General features: G+C 39.5%; 1 protein-coding gene across 1 annotated transcript in view; it reads left to right on the forward strand.

Annotated features, from left to right (window-relative positions):
- The first annotated feature begins 2,793 nt into the window (after window positions 1-2,793).
- The window catches only part of UHRF1BP1L (UHRF1 binding protein 1-like), a 96,790-nt gene continuing 88,480 nt past the window's right edge, over window positions 2,794-11,103 (forward strand). Inside the window, exon 1 of the mRNA XM_011992221.1 lies at window positions 2,794-2,947. The gene's annotated coding sequence lies outside the window, so the exon portion shown is untranslated. The remainder of the gene's footprint in view (window positions 2,948-11,103) is intronic.

Raw genomic sequence — 11,103 nt, forward strand, 5'->3', positions numbered from 1 at the left:
GCCTCCCAAAGTGCTGGGATTACAGGCTTGAGCCACCGTGCCCGGCCGTATTTACTCTTTTTCTACCCAGAAATACTACTAAGAAAGAGGTCTGGCTTCTTTTTACCACTGCCAGTATGGCATCAAATGTTGTTTTCCTTTACTGTTGTCTATTTCTAAATCTTTAAAAAAAATTTTTAATAAATTTAAAAAATACATTTTTTAAAAGTTTAAATTATTTATTTATTTATTTATGTATTTTTTGAGACAGGGTCTTGCTCTGTCACCCAGACTGGAGTGCAGTGGCATGATTATAGCTCACTGCAGCCTCGACTTCCCACGCTCTAGCAATCCTCCCACTTCAGCCTCTTGAGTAGTGGGGACCACAGGTGGGCACCACCATGCCTAGTGAATTATTATACTTTTGATAGAGATGTAATTTTGCCATGTTGCCCAGGCTAGTCTCAAACTCTTGAGCTCAAACAATCCACCCACTTTGGCCTCCCAAAGTGCTGGGATTACAGGCATGAGCCACTATTTGTAAATCTTTTGTGTGTACTTTTGTTGTTAGGGATGAGTATTTGGGAATAAACTTCACGATACCAGAAAATTCAGTGATTTTAAGGTTTGGCAAAAACTATATATATATGTACGTATGTATTTTTTTAAGATGGAGTTTCTTTCTTGTCGCCCAGGCTGGAGTGCAATGGCACGATCTCAGCTCACTGCAGCCTCCACCTCCTGGGTTCAAGTGATTCTCCTGCCTCAGCCTCCCAGGTAGCTGGGATTACAGGTGCCTGCCACCGTGCCCAGCTAATTTTTGTTTGTTTTTAGTAGAGACGGTTTCACCATGTTGGCTAGGCTGGTCTCGAACTCCTGACCTCAAGTGATCCACCTGCCTTGGCCTCCCAAAGTGCTGGGATTACAGGCGTGAGCCACTGTGCCCAGCCCAACTTGTTACTTTTGCTGTGCTGCAACTTTATATATAACTAAAATGCACTATAAAGAGGGGCATCCATAAAATGTAAGATTTATCTTATTTTTTGATTATTCCTGTTGGTAGATTATTCATTTCTACCAGTACTTAAGGAAGGTTCTGTAAAATATACAAATAAAATTAAGATATAGGAATGTCTTCTGGAAACAGTCTTGTAGATGGCTGAATAAATAGAATTCAGAATAGATAATGAGTCTTATGAGAGTCACAAGCAAAACGCTATGCAACCTTAACAGAAAGAGACACAGTGAAACAGAGGTGGTCTGAATGTCAGAAAAGCTTGTAAAGAAGTGAAATAAGGCCAGGTGCAGTGGTTCACACCTGTAATCCTAGCACTTTGGGAGGCCGAGGCGGGCGCATCACTTGAGGTCAGGAGTTCAAGACCAGCCTGGCCAACATGGTGAAACCCCGTCTCTGCTAAAAACACAAAACAATTAGCTGGGTGTGGTGGCGCATGCCTGTAATCCCAGATACTCAGGAGGCTGAGGCAGGAGAGTCAGTTGAACAGTGGAGGCCTCAGTGAACTGAGATCATGCCACACTGCACTCCAGCCTGCGCAACAGAGTTAGACTCTGTCTCAAGAAAAAAAAAAAAAAAGAAAAAGGGCATAAATGACAGCTTGAGAGTAATAAAATAGTTATTAAATCTGTTTTCCTGAACTAGGGCATGTATACAAAGGAAATATTTAAGGCAAATATCCAGAGAAGTTAAGGGTAATTTTTTAGGTCCTCCAAATTTGGCTGCAATTTTATTTTCCAATATTACAATTTTCTCCTTTTTTTCTACCCATCTTTTGTTGTCTTATTCCTGCAACCAAATTGTCTGCATCTCTTCATAATAGGCCTTCATCCCTCAGCTTTATTTTAGTAGTACGTTCTCCATGGGCAGCTTTAATGAGGCTAATCATTGGCCTTCTCCATTTTAAAACTCCTTTAGGTCTTAAAGCATATCCTGTTTGTTTTATTAAAACAAATGCTTTGTTAATTATGTGGATAGTCATCTCTTGAAGGGCAGAATCGCCCTGATAATGTTTTAGAAGCCAGGGACTTTGCTTGTCTTGTTCACCATTGTATCTTTAGCATCTGCCACAGGACTGCAGTACATAGTAGTTGTTCCAAAACATTTTTAACCGACCGGAGAAATAAATTTGTACTACTTTGGCCTCCATAGAATACATAGAACATAAATTGGTTGCCCTGAACACATTTTTGGCAGGTTTAACTAGTTGACTCTTATCCAGAAAATTTAGATTAAAAGCTTTTTTCCCCCCACGAATACTATAATTTTCCAATTTATTTTTGAGTATATAGATATGGCCTATTGCTGGATATCTCTTTGGTTTGTGGATTGTTTTTTATGGGTAGCTTTATGCCTCAGTATTCTCAGTGAAATGAGAATTACAATTAAAAGTGGGGCTTTTGGTACTTAAACCAATTTGATAATCTGTATGTGTAGATTGCTTGCTTTGTAGATTGCTTGTCTTAATTCATTTCATATAATGTAAATTATACAGTTCAGCCTTTGTATAACTTCTGCGACTTAGTATCTCATTTTTGTTAATTGACAGTTTAATATAAAATTAAAAAGATAATATGAATGTAATTGGGGAGTAGTAATAACAGTGAGAGAAAATGAAGAAAATCCTAAATGGTTAATTCATCTTAGAATTTAGGCAGTGTGCCTTTAGTTAATCCAGTGTGAAATGCAACTGTATTTTTTTTCCAAAGTGCACCACAGCTAAATTTTTTTTTTATCATCATTCCTTTCCTCTTCCTTCCCTTAAACTTGCTCCCTTCTGTGTCCCCTGTGTACCCATTCCCTGCAGCGTTCCCTGCTGGCTGTGGTGGAGATTGGTGTGCTGTGAATTGCATAATCACCCAAATGAGTACCAGAGGAGTCTAAGAAACCCTGGCAACTGACTGCTTGCTTTCACCAGGAATAGGGACCTTTTTCTGAATTTCCTGCCCTCAGGTAATACTTCTATTCCCCATCCTTTTTTTTTTTCCATTCTATAAATGCAAGCACTTAATATGCCTGGCATAAAGATACTTTGAGAATATTTTCTTACTGTTTTAGTCAGGTATCTATTTCATTTTCTTTACTATGTAGCTAGAGGCTCATGTAATTCCTCTCTGAGTGTCTTCTTTCTTTTTTTTTGAGACAGAGTCTTACCCTGTAGTCAATGTGTTTTCTAACAGATAAGGTTTGGCAACATACTTAAAGTTATAACCATCTCTTCCTGATGTTGCAAGACAGTTTTGTAACTTCCTGCCAGCTATTTGGAAATAGTAGTTAGCATTTGATCTACTTTTAAATGAATGGGTAAGGCTTCTTAGTCTAATGTAATTAGTGAGGTACAAGGTTCTTTTGATAAAGGGGCTGTTTTGAATAATTCTCTCATTCATCATTGAGGGATTTAAGAATTTATTTTGTGTATTTAATGTTAGTTATAATCTTTATCAAAGAGATTGAAATAAGTCTCACAAACAGCAGTACAAATGGGATTCTTTTTTTTTTTTTTTTTTTTTTTTTTGAAGCGATTGGAGTGGTGGGGGGGGATAAGGTGTTGCTCTGTTGCCCAGGCTAGGGTGCAGTAGTGCAGTCACTGTGCATTGTAACCTCAAACTCCGGGGCCCCAGTGATCCTCCTGCCTCAGCCACCAGAGTAGCTGAGACTATTGGCACGCACCCCATGCCTGGCTGTGTTTTTAAGTTTTTATAGAAATGAAGTCTCACTATGTTGCCCAGGCTGGTCTCAGAACTCCTGGGCTCAAGCAGTCCTCCCACCTAGGCCTCCCAAAGTGCCGGGATTACAGGTATGCACCAGCATGCTCTGCCAGGATTCATTTTTGAAGAGTTTAAGGGTTTTACCCCATTCTCTTCTACCCTCTCCTCTCCTTTTAAAAATTTCATTATCAGGGATAGCAGTTACATTATAAAACCAAGTTCTTGGAAATGGTGCTGAATTTCTTTCAATTTAGGACTCAGTGAAAAACCTAGAAACTCATATCACTGAATACTTCTAATTCTTGGGAACTTTATCCACATAAATACTTTGAACTTCCAAAAGTCTTGTGATGAATTGTTAATTAAATGCCACAAGTAGAATTGTGCAACTTATTACACACTTACATAAGAGTAATGGACAATTGATAAACTTGTTGGATGTATGCTAACTAGCAATTGTATAGGCCTAGTGACCTAAATATTGTTTTACATTCTTGTCTGCATTGATTCCATGCTTTCCTTTTGCAATCTGGATCTCAAACAGAATTGCCAAGGGAAAGGTGCCAGGCTTTAACTTCAGGTAGAAACCTTTGAGATTCACTTTAATATATTAATAGTTAAAGTCTTTTACTGTTTAAAATGGCTTTCAAGGATGGTTCTGATTTTGTGTATACCTCTAGCAAATCCTCTGAGACACTTGCTCATGAAGTATAATCACAACTGTAGCCCTTTGTTTTTTCTAGATTATACCGCCTTAAAACATATCTTTTTTTTTTAACCTGGTTTATGCTTAGCTTATTCAAGGTGAAGTGTATTCCAAGTTTTAACCACAGCTATCCATGTGTTGAATTATTCAAGTCATCTACCAAGATTAATTCCTTTTTCTTCTTTACCTTCCTATTTTAATCAGTCACGATTATATTGAAATAACTATTGAACTTATCCTCTTTATCCTGAACCTAGGACATAGCAAGTTGCTTGGAATAAAGTGGATGTCAGTAAGATTTGAATATCTTTCATTACCAGATTTTATTAATTGTTTATTGCATCAGTTGTTGCAACTAAACACTAAGTATTTTCATGTCCTTTGGGTCTCATACTTCTGTATTCCATCCTTGGCGCTGTTAAGAGAAAGATGTTTCCAAAATGCTAATCTTAACATTTAATTTCTTGCTAAAAATCTTTTAATGGCTCCTGTTTAAGCTTTTTTTTTAATAAAAAATTTTGTTTATAACAGTAGAATTTTTGTGCCCAAAGAGATTTTAAAATAGAACTTTACTATGTAAAGTAGACAAAAGTAGAGCTCCTCTGGTTGAATCAGTAATTGGACGGTGGGTGGTGGTAGTTCCTCTGGCATATTCTTTTTTTTTCCTTGTCTCACCTGGGTTGAACCATGAGCAGTCTTCTTAGGGGCACTGTGGGAACAACATTGATGTATAGGTTAAAACCCATATTCCTTGGCGTGGAAAACAAGAGTTCTTCATGATCTGGCTTCAGTTGGCTTCTCAAGGAATATTGTTTCTTTCCAAACTACCTGATGCCTTATCTTATGTCTGTGCCTACTGTGTGTGACCCTATAATCTTGAACATGCTGCTGCTGCCTCTGCCTGAAATGTCCTTCTCTCTGCCTTATTCACTTGGCAAAAACTTACTGTTAAAAACATAGCTTGAGTGCTGCCTACTTTTATGAAGCCTTCCCAAAGTCTTCTTTACTATTTTCTTTATTTTAATAGATAGAGTGCCTTACTCCTTTGCCCTGGCTGTTCTCGAACTCCTGGGCTCAAGTGATCCTCCCACCTCAGCCTCCCAAAGTGTTGGGATTACAGGCATGAGCCACTGCACCTGGACACCTACTTTACTATTAACAGAATTGATCATCACCCTTTTCCTTGTGACTCTATTTTATCCTGTTGCCATTTTTATTGTATGACCTATCACATAGTACCTAGCACATAGTAAGATCATAACATATTGCAATGATTTATTTATACGCTTGCTTCTAATAATAAAATGTGAAGTTCTTGAAAACAGTAACTATTTCTTATTTGTGTTTTTTTTTTTATAACTATTTCTTATTTGTTTAAATTTCCCAAGAGCCTAATGAGTGACTGGCAAATAGTAGGCACTCAGTTTTTGCTATGAAGGATATATGTCTAGTTGTGTCAGATCTTCTGGTATTTCAATAAAATCTAGATGCCCAGATTTTCTGCCCTGCCCCCCTCACTCTATTGCCACTCACTCTGTTGCCCATGCTGGAGTGCTATGGTGTGATCACAACTCACTGCAGCCTTGACCTCCCAGGTGTAAGTGATCCTCCTGCCTTATCCTCCCAAGTAGTTGAGACCACAGGTACGCCACCATGCTCAGCTAATGTTTTATTTTTTCTAGAGATGGGGGTCTCCCTATGTTTCCCAGAGTGGTCTCGAACTCTTGCCCTCAGCTAATCCTGCCTTGGGCCTCCCAAAGTGTTGGGATTGTAGGCATTAGCCACCATACCCAGCCTGATGCCCAGATTTTCTTTTTTTTTTTTTGAGATGGAGTCTCACTCTGTCACCCAGGCTGGAGTGCAGTGGTGCAATCTTGGCTCACTGCGGCCTCTGCTTCCCACGTTCTAGCGATTCTCCTTCCTCAGCCTCCCTAAGTAGCTGGGATTACAGGCGTGCACCACCATGTCTGGCTAATTTTTGTATTTTTAGTAGAGACGGGGTTTCACCATATTGGCCAGGCTTATCTCGAACTCCTGACCTCAGGTGATCCGCCCATCTTGGCCTCCCAAAGTGCTGGGATTACAGGAGTGAGCCACTGTGCCCGGCCTTAATGCCCAGATTTTAATGTAAGGTCTACCCATGTATATATATGGACCTTTATATGTGTGTGTGTGTGTGTGTGTGTGTGTATATATATATATTTAGGCAGGGTCTCACTCTGTCACGCAGGTGGGAGTATAGTGGTGTGATCATAACTCAATTCAACTTTTAACTCCTGGGATCAAACAATCCTTCTGCCTCAGCCTTCCAAGTGGCTAGGACTACAGGTATGTGCCACCATGCCCAGCTAATTTTTATTATTATTATTTTTTGAGACGGAGTCTCACTTTGTTTCCCAGGCTGGAGTGCAGTGGAGTGATCTCGGCTCACTGCAACCTCTGCCTCCTGGGTTCAAGTGATTCTCCTGCCTCAGCCTCCTTGAGTAGCTGGGATTACAGGCGCGTTCCACCATGCCCAGCTAATTTTTTTTTTGTATTTTTAGTGGAGATGGGGTTTCACCATGTTGGTCAGGCTGATCTCGAACTCCTGACCTCGTGATCCATCCTCAGCCGCCCAGAGTGCTGGGATTACAGGTGTGAGCCACCATGTCCAGCTAATTTTTTTTTTTTTTTTAAATATTTTGTAGAGACAGGATCTCAGTGTTGCCCAGGCTGGTCTCAAACTCCTGGTGTCAAGCAGTCCTCCTTGCCTCAGCCTCCCTCAGTGCTGGGATTACAGGCATGAGCCACTGTGCCCTGCCTAGGTCTACCCATTTTTAATGGTTTTTATTTATTTCTTTCTTTATTTGAGAGACAAGGTCTCTCTCTCTCTCCCAGACTGGAGTGCAGGGTGTGATCATAGTGCACACTTAAACGCAGCCTCAAACTTCTTGGCTTAAGTGATCCTCCTGCCTCAGCCTCCCAAGTAGCTAAGTCTACAAGCATGCACCACCATGCCTGGCTAATTAAAAAAAAAAAAATTCTTGTAGAGATGGGGTCTTGCTATGATTCCCAGGCTGATCTTGAACTCCTGGCTTCAAGCAGTCTTTCTGTCTTCTGCCTTCCAAAGTGTTGGGGGTATAGGCATGAGCTACAATGCCTATCCTATTTTAAAGGTTAACAACAAATTAAGATTTTTAAAAACACTGTGTGGGCCAAATAGTATCTGTGGGCAGATAGCTCACAGGCTGCCCGTCTGCATTCTTTCATTTTTTAAATGTTTATTTGGAAAAACCGGTTATATGAGATTGATTTTTTTTCATTACATGTATAATTACAAAAATAACCAAGTCAAACAAACTCTGTGTAAATTGAGAATGCATTAAAAAAAAAAAAAACTTTTTTTTTTTTAACCATTTAAACCATTGGGAGCATGCTTTGATTCTTGTTCCATTAACATTGTAGGTTTTATTTTAAAAAAATTTATGCCTTGACATTAATCAAACTCAAAGAGCCTGTCCGTCAGAAGTTCTGGAGGCCCAGACTTGCAACAAGTTTAGTGGGTGAGGACTAGGGTGGCGGTGGGCAGTCTTGGGACTGAGCCCTCAACATGTGCGATGTGGGATCTGATACCATCTCCAGATAGACAGTGTCTGAACTGAATTACAGGGCACCCAGCTGGTGTCCACTGTTTGGTGTGTGGGGGAGAAAATTCCACACACATGATCACGGAATTTTTCTGTGTTGATGATTATTGTTGTGTGAGCAGAGGAAAAACATGGTTAGAGAGTTTCCCTATACATCACAACACTCAGTTCCTTCTAAAATACCATATATATATATTTTTTAATTTATTGTTTTTGGCTCTGTCTGCCCTGACTGTAGTAAGCCCTGCAGCGCAAAGATCTTTGTCTGTCTATTCTCTCATACATCCCAAGCACCCAGATTGGTGTCTGCCACATAGTAGGTCCTCAGTAAATATTTGTTGAATGTACAACACCTTTAATCTCTCAGACACTCTGCTAGGGACTGAGGACAAGATCCCTGCTCTCCTGGAGTTGATCTTCTAGTTGGGGAGAAGCAAACTTGTAAGAAGGCAAGTAATTGCAAATTCTGATAGACCAGGAAGATCAAAGTGGATGAAGCAAGCAGAGCATGAGAGGGGAGGAGAGAGGAGAGAAGCTGCTCTGAAGGGGTGATGAGTTAGGGTAAACCTAGGAGATGAGAAGGATGAGAGGGTGAAAAGCATGCCAGGCACAGGGAGCTTCTTGTCCAACTGTTCTCAGGGGAGAAAAGTTTGACCTTCTCTAGGAACAGACGGAGAGAAGGCAAGGGATCCTAAGGGAGATGGTGCAAGGGCTTTTGGGCTTTGGGGGAGTTTGGGGTTTATCTAAAATGTAGTAGAGAAAAGGGTTCTTGAAGAGTTTTCAGCAGGGGTGGGTCATGTGGGATTTGTGTAAAGCAGGGAGCAAACTACAACTCAAGGGCCTGCTTTGGCTCACTGCCTATTTTGGGAAACAAAGTTTTATTGGATCACAGACACACCATTAGTTTGAGCTACAAAGGCAGAATTTATGAAAAAGAAAATGTTTATACCTGGAATATATGCTAAGTCTTACAAATTTATACTGAAAGCTCCTTGAGGGTAAGAGTTGCCATATATTGCTACAATGCCTAGTAAATGCTCAGTTTTTAAATATGGTTGAATTGAAAATTTATCAGTATGATAATGGAATGGTAACTAATCCTAAAATACCTCTTAAATTAAAATTGTACAGGTTTAGTTATAGTCTGGGCTGTACTTTAATGAGACCTTCAGCATTTGACTTAACCTCTCTAGGCTCGACATTCTCTGCTATAAAATGAGGAGGTTGGATTAAATTATTTGATATTCTTTGTAGTATGAGGACTGCCTATGTCTCTACTTTTTTTTTTAAGCTTAGAATTGCTTCTAGTATCTTCATTGGATGGCAGATGCAATGGGGTGGTTTTCAAAAGGCTATGGTTCTAATACCTTATATGTTTTTATTCCCTTAGATTTTATTAATAGTTAACAAGTTCATTTATTTTATTTTATTATTTGAGATGGTGTCTCGCTATGTTGCTCAGGCTGGTCTGGAATTCCTGGGCTTAGGTGATACCACCTTAGCCTCCTGAGTATCTGGGATTACAAGCAGGTACCACCATGCCTGGCTAAATTCATTATTTTTTTAACATTGTTTAACACAACAAAAAACGCACAAATCATAGGAGAAAAAAATAGTCCATCAAAATTAAAACGTGTGTCCTTCGAAAGACACTGTAACTACAGAGCAAACCATAGACTGGGAGAAAACAAATATAAGGAAATCTCAAACTCCCGACCTCACGTGATCCGCCCCCCACCTCGGCCTCCCAAAGTGGTGGGATTACAGGCGTGAGCCACTTTGCGAGGCCTAGTTTGCATTTTCTAGAATTTTATATAAATGTGTATTTTTTTTCCTGGCTTCTTTCACTCAGCATAATTATCTTGCAATTAATGTATTTTGTTATATGCATACCTTCTTATTGCTGAGTATTCAGTTGTGAATATGCCACAATTTATCCATTTACCTATTGATAAATATTTGGGTTGTGTCCATTTGTCAGCTATTAGAAATGAATCTATTATGAACATTCATGTATAAATCTTCATGAGGACATAGGACTTTCTCTCTCTCTCTCTCTCACTCTTCCTCTCTCTTTTACATAATTGTATGTGCTATGCTTTCATATGAAGGACCTAAGATTTTCATTCCTTTTAAGTAAATTCCTAGTAGTAGAATGGTTAGGTACATGCTAGGTATATGTATCACTTAAAAAAAATTCCAAACAGCTTTCCAAAGTAGTTTCAACTTGATTATTTTACATTCTCACAAATATGTATATGAGAGTTCCAGTTGCTCCATATCTTCACCAATACTCAGTATGGTTAGCCTTTTTAATTTTAGCTATTTTAATGGATAAGTAGTGGTATCTTACTATGGTTTTTAATTTACATTTTTCTGATGACTAATGTTGGGCATCTTTTCAAGTGCCTGTCTGCCATCTGTGTCTTCTTTGGTTCCAGAGTCCCTTTAAATCTTTTGCCTATTTTATTTTTTATTTTTTTCTTTTTTGAGATGGAATCTTGCTCTGTCACCCAGGTTGGAGTGCAGTGGTGCAATCTTGGCTCACTGAAACCTCCACCTCCTAGGTTCAAGGAATTCTTCTGCCTCAGCCTCCTGAGTAGCTGGGATTAGAGGCGCCTGCCACCACACTCAGCTAATTTTTGTATTTTTAGTAGAGATGAGGTTTTGCCATTTTGGCCATGCTGGTCTCAAACTCCTTATCTCAGATGATCCGTCTGGCTAGGCCTCCCAAAGTGCTGGGGTTACAGGCGTGAGCCACCGCGCCTGGGCCTTTTGCCTATTTTATTAGTGAATTGTCTTATTTTCAAGTTGTAAGAATTAAAAAAAAAAACTGTAGGTACAAGTCGTTTTTCAAAGCTTCGGAAATATTTTCTCCCAGTCTGTGGTTTGCCCTAGATACAGTGTCTTTCGAAGGGCAGAGGTTTTAATTTTGATGGACTATTTTTTCTCCTATGATTTGTGCTTTTTTTGTTGTGTTAAATCTGCCAAACTCAAGGTCACCAATATTTTCTTCTCTATATTCCTTCCTTCCTCCCTCCCTCCCTCCCTTCCTCCCTTCCCTCCTCC

The sequence above is a fragment of the Mandrillus leucophaeus genome, unplaced genomic scaffold, assembly GCF_000951045.1.
Source record: "Mandrillus leucophaeus isolate KB7577 unplaced genomic scaffold, Mleu.le_1.0 Scaffold408, whole genome shotgun sequence".
Classification (NCBI taxonomy): Eukaryota; Metazoa; Chordata; class Mammalia; order Primates; family Cercopithecidae; genus Mandrillus; species Mandrillus leucophaeus.